Below are 12812 nucleotides of genomic sequence, written 5' to 3' on the forward strand. Positions count from 1 at the left end.
TACCATTTTGTACTTTTCGTACACATAAGTACAAATTTTCGAAAACTACCTCCATATCTCAATCCTAATCTGCGCCAGTAAAGTTAATTTGAATTTTCAGTATTCCACCTCCATCCGTTCCCCCAAATTCAAATTGTACTAAATTTAGTACCGTTTAGTACTATTCTATACATGAGTAAACATTTCCAAAACTAACTCCTTACATTGACTCTACTCCTCTTTCTTGATTCTGATTTCTAAAATTCAGATTTTTAGTTCTAGCCGATCAAATGATAAGAAATTTCATTGAATGTAGTCCATTAAATGTCCAAAAACCCAAAAAAATAGTTCTAGCTGCACACCAAAGGTAACATGGTTAGTACTTTTTAATAATTTTCGTACCGTTCTAGTACGAATTTCTAAAAAGCCAGCCTTATGGACCAACAGTGTCCATCATCCAAAATTTCAAGGTTCTAGCTTCAGCCTTTTCGTCAGTCAGTCAGCCAGTCTTTACTTTTTTTATTTTTTCAAGTTTCTTCCAAATTGTGGAGAGTATAAAAAGTATGGTCCGGGCGAACTTAGCTGCTTCTTTACTTGTTAGATAGTATGATATAGTCCTAAACGGGAATTTTTAAAAGACATTAAACAGCCAAGCTTCGTGATCCATTATTGGGGGTTTAAAACATCTATCCTATGACCAATTTCTTGGCCCAAAATTGTGGATTTCTTAAAGAACTTTATTAGCCAAGTTTCTGGTCGTATTCGTGGATTTTATAGCCAAAACTCTGGTCCATAATCGTGCTTTTCCAAAAGAAATGTTAAAGCCAAGCTTCTGGCATATAATCGTGAATTATTAAAAGAAATTCTATAGCCAAGTCTCTGACCCATAATCGTTTATTTTTAAGAGAAAAATTTTATAGCCTAGCAGCGGTTCCTAATCGTTGAAAATGGGGATTGTTTTAAAGAATTTTATAGCCAACCCTTTGACTCATAATCGCAAATATTGAAATGGAATTTTATAGAGAATCCTCCGGATTTAAGAAGAAAATTTACGTCCATGCTTTTGGCAAATAATCTGGGATTTCTAAAAACCATGTACATAGCAACATATCTGGTCAAAAATGGTGGATTTTTAAATACAATTGTATAGCAACATATGGTCTAAAATCGTGGATAAAAAAACCGAATTAGTCAAGCTCCTGGCCAATAATTAATTTTCAGCCAAATCTCTGGAATAAAAAAAATGTTTCCCAAACACCTGATCCAAAACCAACCAAGTCTTTTACCTTTAATTTTTTAAATAACATTTTTGGCCATATCGTGGATTTTTAGAATATTTTGCACCTAATCGCGGATTTTTAAAATAATTTGTTGGAGTATAATCGCATGATGTTAAAAATACACCTCTTAGAATTGTAACCCTCAAATATCAAGGAAAGCCGCGAGTACAAAAATTATTTTTTGTAAACTAGTGTAATATGATCGTAATACCTCCAACTTCCAGAACTCTGCACATGGTATACACATAGGTGTTTGTTCGTGGTTCGTTCGTTCGTTTTTTTCAACGGATAGATAGATGGGCGAACGAACGAACGAACGGATGGATGGTTGGATGGAAGGCTCTGTATGGTCGAAGCGATTGCTTGTGCACTTGAGTGAGTATTGGCTAAATATGTGGACTGGGGCTGGCTGGCTGGAAGGTTGTATGGCAGGTTGGTGGTGGCGGAGGCCGAAAGCAATTTGAAATGCAAACGAGCCAACAAACATTCGCAATTTCACGCATTTAAATATGGAAAACGTTACAATGGGGGAAATGGAAAATAAGCAACAGCAACAACAAGATATAGAAATGGCAGGCCACAACAAGTGAAGTGGGGAGGGGAGACACACACCAAACAAAACATGCAAATATATTAGGAGCTTGTTGGCAAAATATAATTGCCAAAGGACTCTTCCCTTTTCTACGTTCGCCAACTAAATATAGATCAGGTGATTATGTTGTTAATGACAACAACAAATCCTGTTTGAAAGTCTAATTTATTGCGATGTAATTAAGTGAAGATGTTTCTTTCATACAAATGCAGTACACAGTTGTATTTCAATGTGGAGGAGGAGGTGGAGGCTTCCAGTAGGAACATCTGTTTAATATTTGCAATTTTAAAATTATTTATTAAAAAAAAAGATAACAGATGTTGACCTAGACATTATATGACTCCATTTTTAAAAAGTCTGTGCATAGCTGATTTTTTGGCTGACTGATGGTAATGTCGAAAATATTTTGCTGCCATCAAGTGTGGACCTATTGGAAATGCAGAATATGGTATTTTTATACTCTCAGATATATGGCTACAGAGGATATATATACGATATGATGACAATATCGATCCACTCCATCAAGTACCTCCTACTCAAAAGGGACAAAATTTGGAATAATTATCCAGGTTAATAAAACAGTAAAGTGATTGACTGATTTAGAGATCTTTCAACGCCCAAACTAAACGGCTGAAGCTATAATCTTAAAATTTTGTGTGAAGGCCACTCTTGGTCCGGGGGGGTCAGATAAGGCTGGGTTTTTGGAAATTCGTATTAGAACGGTACGAAAAGAATTAAAAGAAACTAAATCAGATACCCCTTTTTATTTGAGAAAACAATAGAGCTAGAACCCTTAAGTTTGGAATGAGGGTCACTGATAAAGTGTATGGGTTTTGGGAAATTGGCACTATAAGTGTACGAAAAGTACTAAAATGTACTACATTTGGTACAATTTCGTATTTTGTGAACGATTAGAGCTAAAAACGTGGCATTTGGAGTGGGAATCTATATTGTAGAGGATAGTTGATGCAAGGAGGTAGTTTTGGGAGTGTGTACTCATATATAAGAAACGTGCTAAACGGTACTAAATTTAGTACTATTTGAATTTGGAGGAACCGATGGACTGGAATTCTGAAGTTTGAAATTAACATTACTGACGGAGTATAGGATTGGGATATGGAGGTAGCTTTCGAAATTTGTACTTATGTGCACGAACAGTACTACATGGTACTAAATTTGATACAATTTCAACTTGGGTGAACCGATAGAGGTGGAATACCGAAATTGAAATTTTTGACTCGGTAAATGGAGATTTTGACTCGGAATGGATGTGTGTTAAATTAACCGAATAAAAAAGGGAAGACATAATTTTACATTTAGTACATAATATATGTATGTATTTTTCATAAAAACTATTACACATAGATATATGGATTACTCTGAGATTCATAGTGAAATTTTGTGTAGAATATTTTTTCTTTGGACCCTCTTCACCCAAAACGAAATTTTATTAAACTTTCAGGCATCTAATCGAAAAAAGTCCGGAGAAAAATTGATCAAAAATAATAAAAAATATTTTCGTGGTTTTTCGGAACTTTGATGAACTTTTTTTGCCACACAAAAGAAATAGAGATTTCTTTTCTTTCGTGACTTAAGATTTGATATAGAATATTTTGATTTCATCGTTCAAAAATAATAATTTGTTGTAGATTTTTGCGCAAACTCACACAAGGTAAGGCTTTGACCATAAAATGTCTCTTTAATTTATATGAGATCCTGGGGTTTAGGTTTTCGACTTTTGAAGCAGAGTTCGGAATGAAATGATTCATATTTTTTATGCATTCTTTCTATCATTGCTATTGACATGCATTTATTCGACAAAATGAACTAATTTCGTTGCTTTAAAGAACCCTCGTTATTTTAGATGATTGCCTTTTGACACACTGTTTTTTCAGAGCCTTTACATGTCAAGCAACAAAATTGTAGGCGATGCACCAAAAAACAAAAATAACAACATATTCGTATGATTCGTTTACTGTTCGTTGACTCTCTAATGCAGTGCAAACAATGGAGGTTAAAATATAATTAAAAAACTTATAAGTGTGGCAGTTATTTTTGCTTAATGTTAGTCTGATTTTGTTATAATTATATCTCTACCATAGTATGGAGGGTCTATTAAGTTTTTCATTCCGTCTCGAAATATACATTTTATAAAGTATGTACAAAGTATATATATTCTTGATCAGCATAAAATTCTATGTCGATTTAGCATTCTTCATAATGGATACTGCAGCCTAAGACAGAAAACTGTCTGTCTGCAGCCGAAGGACTTCGTATAGCCTCCATATAATGGTACCTCCCTATATTCGTTATTTATTTGATTTTAGCTACATTATTCACCGATTTTTTTTTTTTTTTTGAAGTTTCACGTTGGAATATTGTAATGGCTTATGACAAAAGTTGCCTAGGATTTTAATGGAACTTGATGTAAAAAAAAAAATTAACAAAATCATTTATGCTTAAATCAAACAACAACAAACAAAAACGATTATTCGCTTGATTCTCTATGATTTCGTTGATTTTGTGAATGTTAGATGACATAACCAGATGACAAGCAATGCAATGCATTGATTTCATTGCATTCTTTTCTGGAGAATGGTGTTGTGTGCTGTTGTTCCGAAGTGATGTGAGATGACAACGATATGCACTATTTTTGTGAATGCATTCATAGGCAATAAAAATTCCATTCAATCCTATCTCTGTTTTGAAGTCTTCATGGATCTATAGTAGAATTTAATGAAAAAATAATTTTGCAGAATATTGACTAACTCGAGGCTTAAAAGTTTCAACCAAAAATATCCCTAAAATTTTTTTCTGCATAATTGCCGAAGAAACTAACAACCTAAAATGCACGGATTCCGAGTAATCTTAATCCGAAAATTTCCAATTTCATGATCTGCTGGATTTTCTCAATGATTATTTTGTGTGTTGCCTAGTGTAATTATTGGCCCCCACCATATCGAAATCCTAGAAATCTAAATTTTAAATTCCACGATTCCAGCTCTATACATCCTCTTAAGGGCAAATTAAGTGTCATCTATTATTTTTTGAACAATCATAGTAGCTATTCCCAAATCCACATCCTTCTCTCAAAACTATATATAGTAAGAGTGGGTCCCATATCAAATATCTGTCAATCACAGGAAACAGGAGAGACATCTTCAAATTTCAGGATATCAGCTTTATTCCTTCACACAGTACAAAATTCAGTACTATTTAGCACATGTTTTTCGTACAACTGTAGTATACATTTTCAGAACCACCTTCATATATCAATTTCACATGCCAACAGGGACCAATATATCAAATTTGAGGATTCCACTCCAATCCCTTCACCCAGTACTAAATTTAGTACTTGTCGTTCACTTACAGGGTGAGATAAAAAATTGTTAACAACTTCAGACTGCTGTCATTTCCAAGCGACTCGTCCGACAGCTGTGAAAATTATTCCAGTGACAGCTCATTATATTGTTTAAATGCGTACAAAAGCATTTTGGAAAGAACTTTCCGGAAAAAAAGTTATTCGTGATGGAATTCAAGCGTGATAGTATGATTTCTTTATATTTGGCTGGAAAATCGCAAGTGGCTATGGTTAGAGCACTCCAGCATTGAAATGTGGATGAATCGTTTGTGTCTCGTACCATCGCTCGTTACCGTAATACTGGTAGCGACGTAGCCCGACGTCAAGGAAGTGGACGGAAGAAAACAGCAACATCAGCAGAAATGGTTCGAAAAGTAAAAAAGCGACTTGATCGAAACCGGCGTCGCAGTGGCCGAAGAATGGCTCATGAGCTGAACATATCGCAATATTCTATTTGGCAAATATTGAAAAAATGAGCTCGGGGTAAAGCCATTGAAATTTCAAAAAGAGCAATGACTTACACCTCAACGGAAAGAAAATAGACTCAAAAGAGCTAAAGAGTTGCTTCACTTGCCCTAAAGTGGTGAACTGCCGAATTTGGAAATCTCCGATGAGAAAACATTCGTTGTCCAGCAGTTTGTAAACAAACAAAATGATCGCGGTTACTTGCCCAAGAGGTCAGCTGAAAATGTGCACGTTCGGTTGGCCACCAGAACTCAAGCACCGGCCATGGCGATTGTGTGGGCCGACATTATTAATCGCCACGGTCGAATAAATGCCGAATATTATCACAAAAATATTCCGAGGAGCGTATTAAAGCCTTGGGCACGCAAACATTTTGGCCGCAGACCTGCAACATTCTAACAGGACTTAGCACGGCCACCCAAGAATGGTTACAAAATGAGGTTCCTCGCTTCATTTCCAACGCACAATGGCCACCAAAATCTCCGAATACCAATCCGTTGGACTATTGTGTCTGGAGTATTTTGGAAAGCAACTAAAGAATACCAAAATGTCGATCACCTCAAGCAAGCGCTTCGTCGGGAATGGGCCAAAATAACGCAGAGCAACATTCGGGCAGCGTGTGATGGTTTCATTGGCCGTTTGAAGGCCATAATTCGTGCCAAAGGTGACTAATTCGAACAAATCTAAACTTATTCTAAAATTTGATGCTATTTCGAACATTTTCTGCTTTCATTCAATAAAATTTAAAAAAAATGTAAAAATTATGACGTTTAACTTTGTTGCAGTTTTTTTTTGTAACTCACCTGAATATCAAATTTGAGGATTCCAGCTATTACCAAATTTATTACTCTTCGTACTATTAAAGTACCTATTTCGAAAAGCACTCATATATCTCAAGCACAGACACCAACAGCAATATAAATATGAAATTGCAGAATTTTAGCTCTATCCCTTCACCCAATGCCAGCTGTAGTACCATTCAATACTTTTCGTAAATTTATGGTACACATTTCCAAACCCACTTCCATATGTCTAGGCTATATAGTAACAGCGACCTAAATACCAAATTTCAGCTTTCAGGCATTATATATTAACCCAATACCAAATTGTACCAAACATAGTACTATTTAGTACTTCTCGTACAATTATAATACACATTTAAAAAACCACCTCCATATATTCAAAACCAAATATCAATGTGATTTATAAAATGTTTTATTCCTTTATCGGCTTTTGAACCCGTAACGACGAGATGCGTTTCAAAATATTTGGTATCGATCTAGCGATGTTCGTCTGCTGCCTAGCCGATGAGAACGATCAAAACTTTCATGGGTCATCTGATTCAATCCAAATTTGGCACATTGTAATACTTTTGAGGTAGAAGGTCCGACTTCACTTCAACAAAACCGGCTAAATTTATTTGTTCTGAAGTTATATAGAAATTTTGCATTCCGACCCTCAAATAAGTATCTCTCTGCCCTTGGAAAAGGCAACTTAATTTCTAGACTACAGAATGGAACCCTTAAAATACAAACTCTTCAAATGGAGATGTTACAAGGCAAAACATAAAAATAATTCAGGTTCCCCGTGCCATGTCAATTGGCGTCAATGCCGGTGCAATTCAAGCCAACAGCTGGTAGCTGCAACGAAAAAAAAACGGTGACAGATGCTGGAATTGTAGAGGTGCTGGCAGTGGTTCGATGAAAAAAAAAAAATACCTAAACACATGTTTCACCCTTTGCATACAAGATGCAAGACAGAGGAGACAGACGGACAGACATGCGAAGCAATTGAAACGGACAGACAGAGACATACATACAAACAGACAGACAGATAGACATACGTGAAAAGTATTAAAAATCTATTTTTAACACTTTCCGGACGAAGAAGAAGAAGCTGTGGCACATGTTTCGGCCTCCACCAACCAACCAACCAACCTTCCATCCACCCATTCATGCACATACAACAATGTGCAACATGCAACAACGTACTTAAACAGGCGGGCGCACATGTGCCCGAAGAGAACGAGAGCTGTGTTTCCTCGGCAATATGTAGATCACCAACGGCATTATTTTGAGACAAAAAAAATCGAAATTGATTTTATTGATGGAAAACACAAATGGAAATTGAAGCTATAGCAAACCGGAAGGAAATGCTCAATAAGTGTTTCCCATCTTCATTTTTTTTGTTATGTGTTCAGAAAAGGGCTGGATTACTCATCCTTAGTCATAGAAACACGCACACACAAATAGATAATGAGTGAGGAAGAGAGCGAGAGTTCAAGCAAGCATCAAAGTAGAGATTAAGATCAAGCCGGCATTTGAGAATTTAATCAGTCACGGCTGTTTAAGTCAAATTTACAAGAACCATCCGACCGGCAACGCACACTTCCATAGAAACACGTAAAGGGAAAAGGGGAGAGTTCAACGTGTAATTAATTTAGAGTATCTTCACATTACGCCAAGTGGCAAGTGTTCCATACTTAGAACATACGAGTACAACCTCCACCGAACATATATCGCTCAACACTTCACGGCGGAAGAGGCACACGGCGAGTTGGAGGAATCGATGGTTTTTTTTTTGTGGTTTCAATTTTCCCCAAAAGAAAATGAAATTTTACCTCGAAATCATTTGTTATCGTTGAAAGATCAATGGATCGATCACTCACTTTGGGTAGCAAGAAAGTTCATCGATGCGGTGTACAGTGGTTCAGAATCGGATTTTTACTAGTTTAAAGTACATTACTTTTGAACTTAATATTTGGAAAGATAACACATAAAACCTTTAGTAAACAGCGGAAATTAGAGTTAAATTTGTTTATTTTGAAAATATGACAGTGAGTGACTGACAACCAGGTGAAACGGCTAAAGCTAGAATCTTGAAATTTTGCCTGGGGGTCTATGATTCGAACTATAAGTGTACTAAAAGTACTACAACGTACTAAAAATGGAGTACATTATATTGAGCAGATATTCTGAAACTTGAAATGAGGTTTATTAATAACGTGTAGGATGGTGCCGTGTTATAATCTCACAGACATAATCCTCATTACAATTATAAGGATTATATCCAAAACGATTGCGGATATAAACCCCATTATAGGATAGGTAATTTTAACCTGATTACGACAAAGTAATTTGTTTTTAAAGAGTCCGGGTCTTATCCAGTTCTACAAAATTGGTATGTAAATTATATGAAACATCAGGTACCATTTAAGAACTTATCGAAATACATTTAAAACATGTGGTCACATGATGGTTTTTTTTAACCATCTTCGGAGTAATATAAGAAAATTGATATTTTTGTACCGGAACTTTTTGAAAAACAGTTAAAAATTCGGAAATGGTCCCATTATGGGGAATTATGATCTACATACTACATTATAGTCTGCACTTTTGCCTTTCTAAAATGGTGCCAAATGTGCCTATATCTGAGATTTTTGCCATCAATATATATCTAACCCCTAAAGCTTTTTAAGAAGACGCTCTTTGACAGGGGCTTGAGATTTTCTTCTCTGAGGTATGTTTAATACCGGCCACGCAAACCATAGTTTGTCGAAACTGTATAACTTTTGTAACCTGTTTGCCGGCCTTCGATTTCAAAGTCAATATCATCGTCAAAATACACGAGATATGAACACATATGGTACCATTTTGGAAAGGCAATAATGTAGTATGTAGGCTATAATGTATTTAGACCTTATTATACAATAATGGGTCCAGCTGATACTTTCTAAGATTTTGGCAAAAAGTTCCGGAAGAAAAATACAATTTTTCTTGTATTGCTCCGGAATCGGTTAAAAAAACTTACTCAACATTATATGGTAGGTATTTCCAAAAGCTTTTATATGATGGTGGTTGAGGCTGCAATAAAGAGGTGGTTTTGGGAATGTGTACTACAAGTACAGGGTGAGATGAAAAAACTGCAAACAAGTTCAGACTGCTGTAATTCCTAAGTCACTCGTCCGTCAGCTGTTAAAATTATTCCAGTGACAGCTAATTATATTGTTCACAAGCGTACAGAAGCATTTTGGTGAGAATTTTCCAAAAAAAGGTACATCAGCAAAAATGGTTCGAAAAGTAAAGAAGCGACTTGATCGAAACCCGCGTCGCAGTGACCGAAAAATGGCTCGTGAGCTGAACATATCGCAATATTCAATTCGGCAAATATTGAAAAATGAGCTCAGGGTAAAGCCATTGAAATTCCAAAAAGTGCAAGAATTTACACCGCAACAGAAATAAAATAGACTCAAAGGAGTTAAAGAGTTGCTTCGCTTGGCCGAAGTGGTGAACTGCCGAATTTGGTTTTCTCCGTCTCCGATGAGAAAATATTCGTTGTCCAACAGTTTGTAAACAAACAAACTGATAGTGTTTACTTGCCAAAGAGGTCAGCTGGAAATGTGGACCTTCTGTTGGTCACCAGAACTCAAACGCCGGCCATGGCCCCACCATAACAGCCAATGGTCGCTCTCAACTCCTATTAATCGACCGTGGCATCAGAATAAATGCCGAATATTATCGCGCAAATATTCTTGAGTGTGTATTAAAGCCTTGGGACTTTGCAACAGGACTCAGCACCCTGTTGCGCACTCAGTACGCGCCACCCAAGAATGGTTACAAAATGAGGTTCCTCGCTTCATTTCCAGCGCACAATGGATCTCCGGATACCAATCCGTTGGGTTATTGCGTCTGGAGAATTTTGGAAGGCAAGGTATACCAAAGTTTCGATCACCTCAAGCAAGCGCTTCGCCGGGAATTGGCCAAAATACCGCAGAGTAACATTCGGGCGGAGTGTGGCCGTTTCATAGGTTGTTTGAAGGCCATAATTCGTGTCAAAGGTGGCCAATTCGAACAAATCTAAACTTATTCTAAAATTTGATGCTATTTCCGACACTTTTTGCCTTCATTCAATAAAATTAAAAAAAAAATGTAAAAATTATGGCGTTGGACTTTGTTGGAGTTTTTTTTTTAACTCACCACGTATATAGTTCCCAAAATCGACTAAATGGTATTACATTTGCAAATGCATGTGGTTCAAAATAAAATATTTGGAGATATCTTTAAAATCTCTGAAGACGTACAGCACCGTTATATAGGGGCTATAATTCGATAGATTTCATTTTAATACCCTTCACCATTTTATACCCTCATTCTGTTTTTGACACCTCTTAATATTCAACGTAGACCCAATAAAGTATAAATATCCATGATCAGCATAAGTCGATTAAACGATTTCCGTCAAAAATCATGTATAACGTTGAAACGGCAGTAGGTATTTAAATTTTGCCTGAGGTCCAATATTGGTGAGTAGTCGTGTGATAAGGCTGGGTTTTCGGAAATTCGTACGAAAAGTACTAAAATGTACTATAGATTGATTACTTTGTATTGGACAAATGGAAAAAGCTAGAATTCTGAAATTTGGAATGAGAGACACAGATGGAGTGCAGAATAGATGTACAGTAGGGATACTGGAAATTCGAACTTTAAGATTACAAAAAGTTCTAAAGTGACACTTCACTTCTGAAATGGTACCATTCGGTATTATTTGAAACGGACATAAACAAAGACCGCGTAAAATTATGGAAAAAATCAACTTTCTTCCAAATCCCTAAAATTTGCCAGCACGATCGATGACAAAGCCAAAATACCAAACTGTACTACATTCAGAAGGAAAATGTGATTCGGATCTCGAAAATACCAACGGTTAATGGAGCCCATTCCAAAATGTGGATCATCCTTGAAGAATTATTGCGAGAATATAAGATAAAACGAGTTAAAAAGTATCAGTCGGTTTTGCCGACAGACCTATACCCTTAGCCAATGTTCGATTATTTAAATATATTTTGATTTCTGTTCTGATTATTCAAACTGTTGAGCCTCTATGGAGTAGGTTTCGAAGGAATGGATCAATATTGTCCACTTCCTATCGGACCTGAATAAATATGATATGAATATTGCGACGTGCCAGGTTTGGACTATATTGGTTACTTCCTTTACTTTGCATGACATATGTGATTGTATATTTTGTAATTCTTAATCACTGTGCAGTGGCGACGGCATCGACGTCATCTTCCTAACATTTAGTGTTCTAAAATTAAATGGAAATTTAATTTCTTCTTATTCTGTTTCTTTTTGTTGTTGTTGGCGTTTTCGTATCACAAAAGAGTTTAATGATTTTTGGGACGTGTCATTGCCATGAACTTCCACATTTCCTTTCGTAATTGAACAGCAACAACCCAAATAGTCGGCATTATGGCGTGGAAAGATTAAATCTTTTCTCACATTTATGTAGCTCATCAGCGGGATATGGGAAAAAAGGCTTTGCATGGCAATGCTTACTTCCGGTTTGGAGGGAAAACTAAATGCGTGTCTTTTGTTTTTGTGCATAGGTTAGGTCAATGTAGATGAGTGTGAGGTGAGGTGTTTGACGCCACCATTTGTGACGTCATTTGCCTTTGAAAGTAGTTTTTGTTGGATTCTCATAAAAATGACACGTATTGTATTTACTTCCGGAAAATTTGATACACTACTGATTACCGCAAAGGTGAAATGTTGCCGACTTTAATCCCTGCCTTGATGTGTGAGTTGTGTTGGACATGGTTGGATCATGATTGGAACCAACTGTCCCTTTTACTTCAATCCAACTTAACCTAACCCAATACAAATAATTTGTTCGAAGCTCCCAGGGTACCTTCACAACAATTGGCATTTGAATATGGCGTTTCTGGCAATATGTTGTCACTCGACGTGCTAATTATTGTCGTTGTATTTCAATTTGATATTAAATTTTCAAATATCACATGGCACTTGGCAGTCACCATAAAAGGGTACCGAAATAACCACGTTGTCAGTTCGAACATAAGCAATAAATCGTATAAATGAACCAGCCAGCCCTCTACTCAAAAAGGTCTCAATGTTAGAATTCCTTTTTTGGGTCTATGGCCCAAAAAGGGTCTAACGACTTCCTCTCGCTGTAAAAAAATATTACATTCAATTACAATGTGCCTTCGGCCAATCACATGTTCTGTTGAGTTTCGACAACCAAATTTAGGTTGTTTACAAGTAGCAACAATATTTTCTAAAAAGTTAAAAAAAAGAAACACTGGGAACCGTAGGTAAGTCTAATATCTGGTAAC

This window comes from Musca domestica, unplaced genomic scaffold (assembly GCF_030504385.1).
Source record: "Musca domestica strain aabys unplaced genomic scaffold, Musca_domestica.polishedcontigs.V.1.1 2, whole genome shotgun sequence".
Lineage (NCBI taxonomy): Eukaryota > Metazoa > Arthropoda > Insecta > Diptera > Muscidae > Musca > Musca domestica.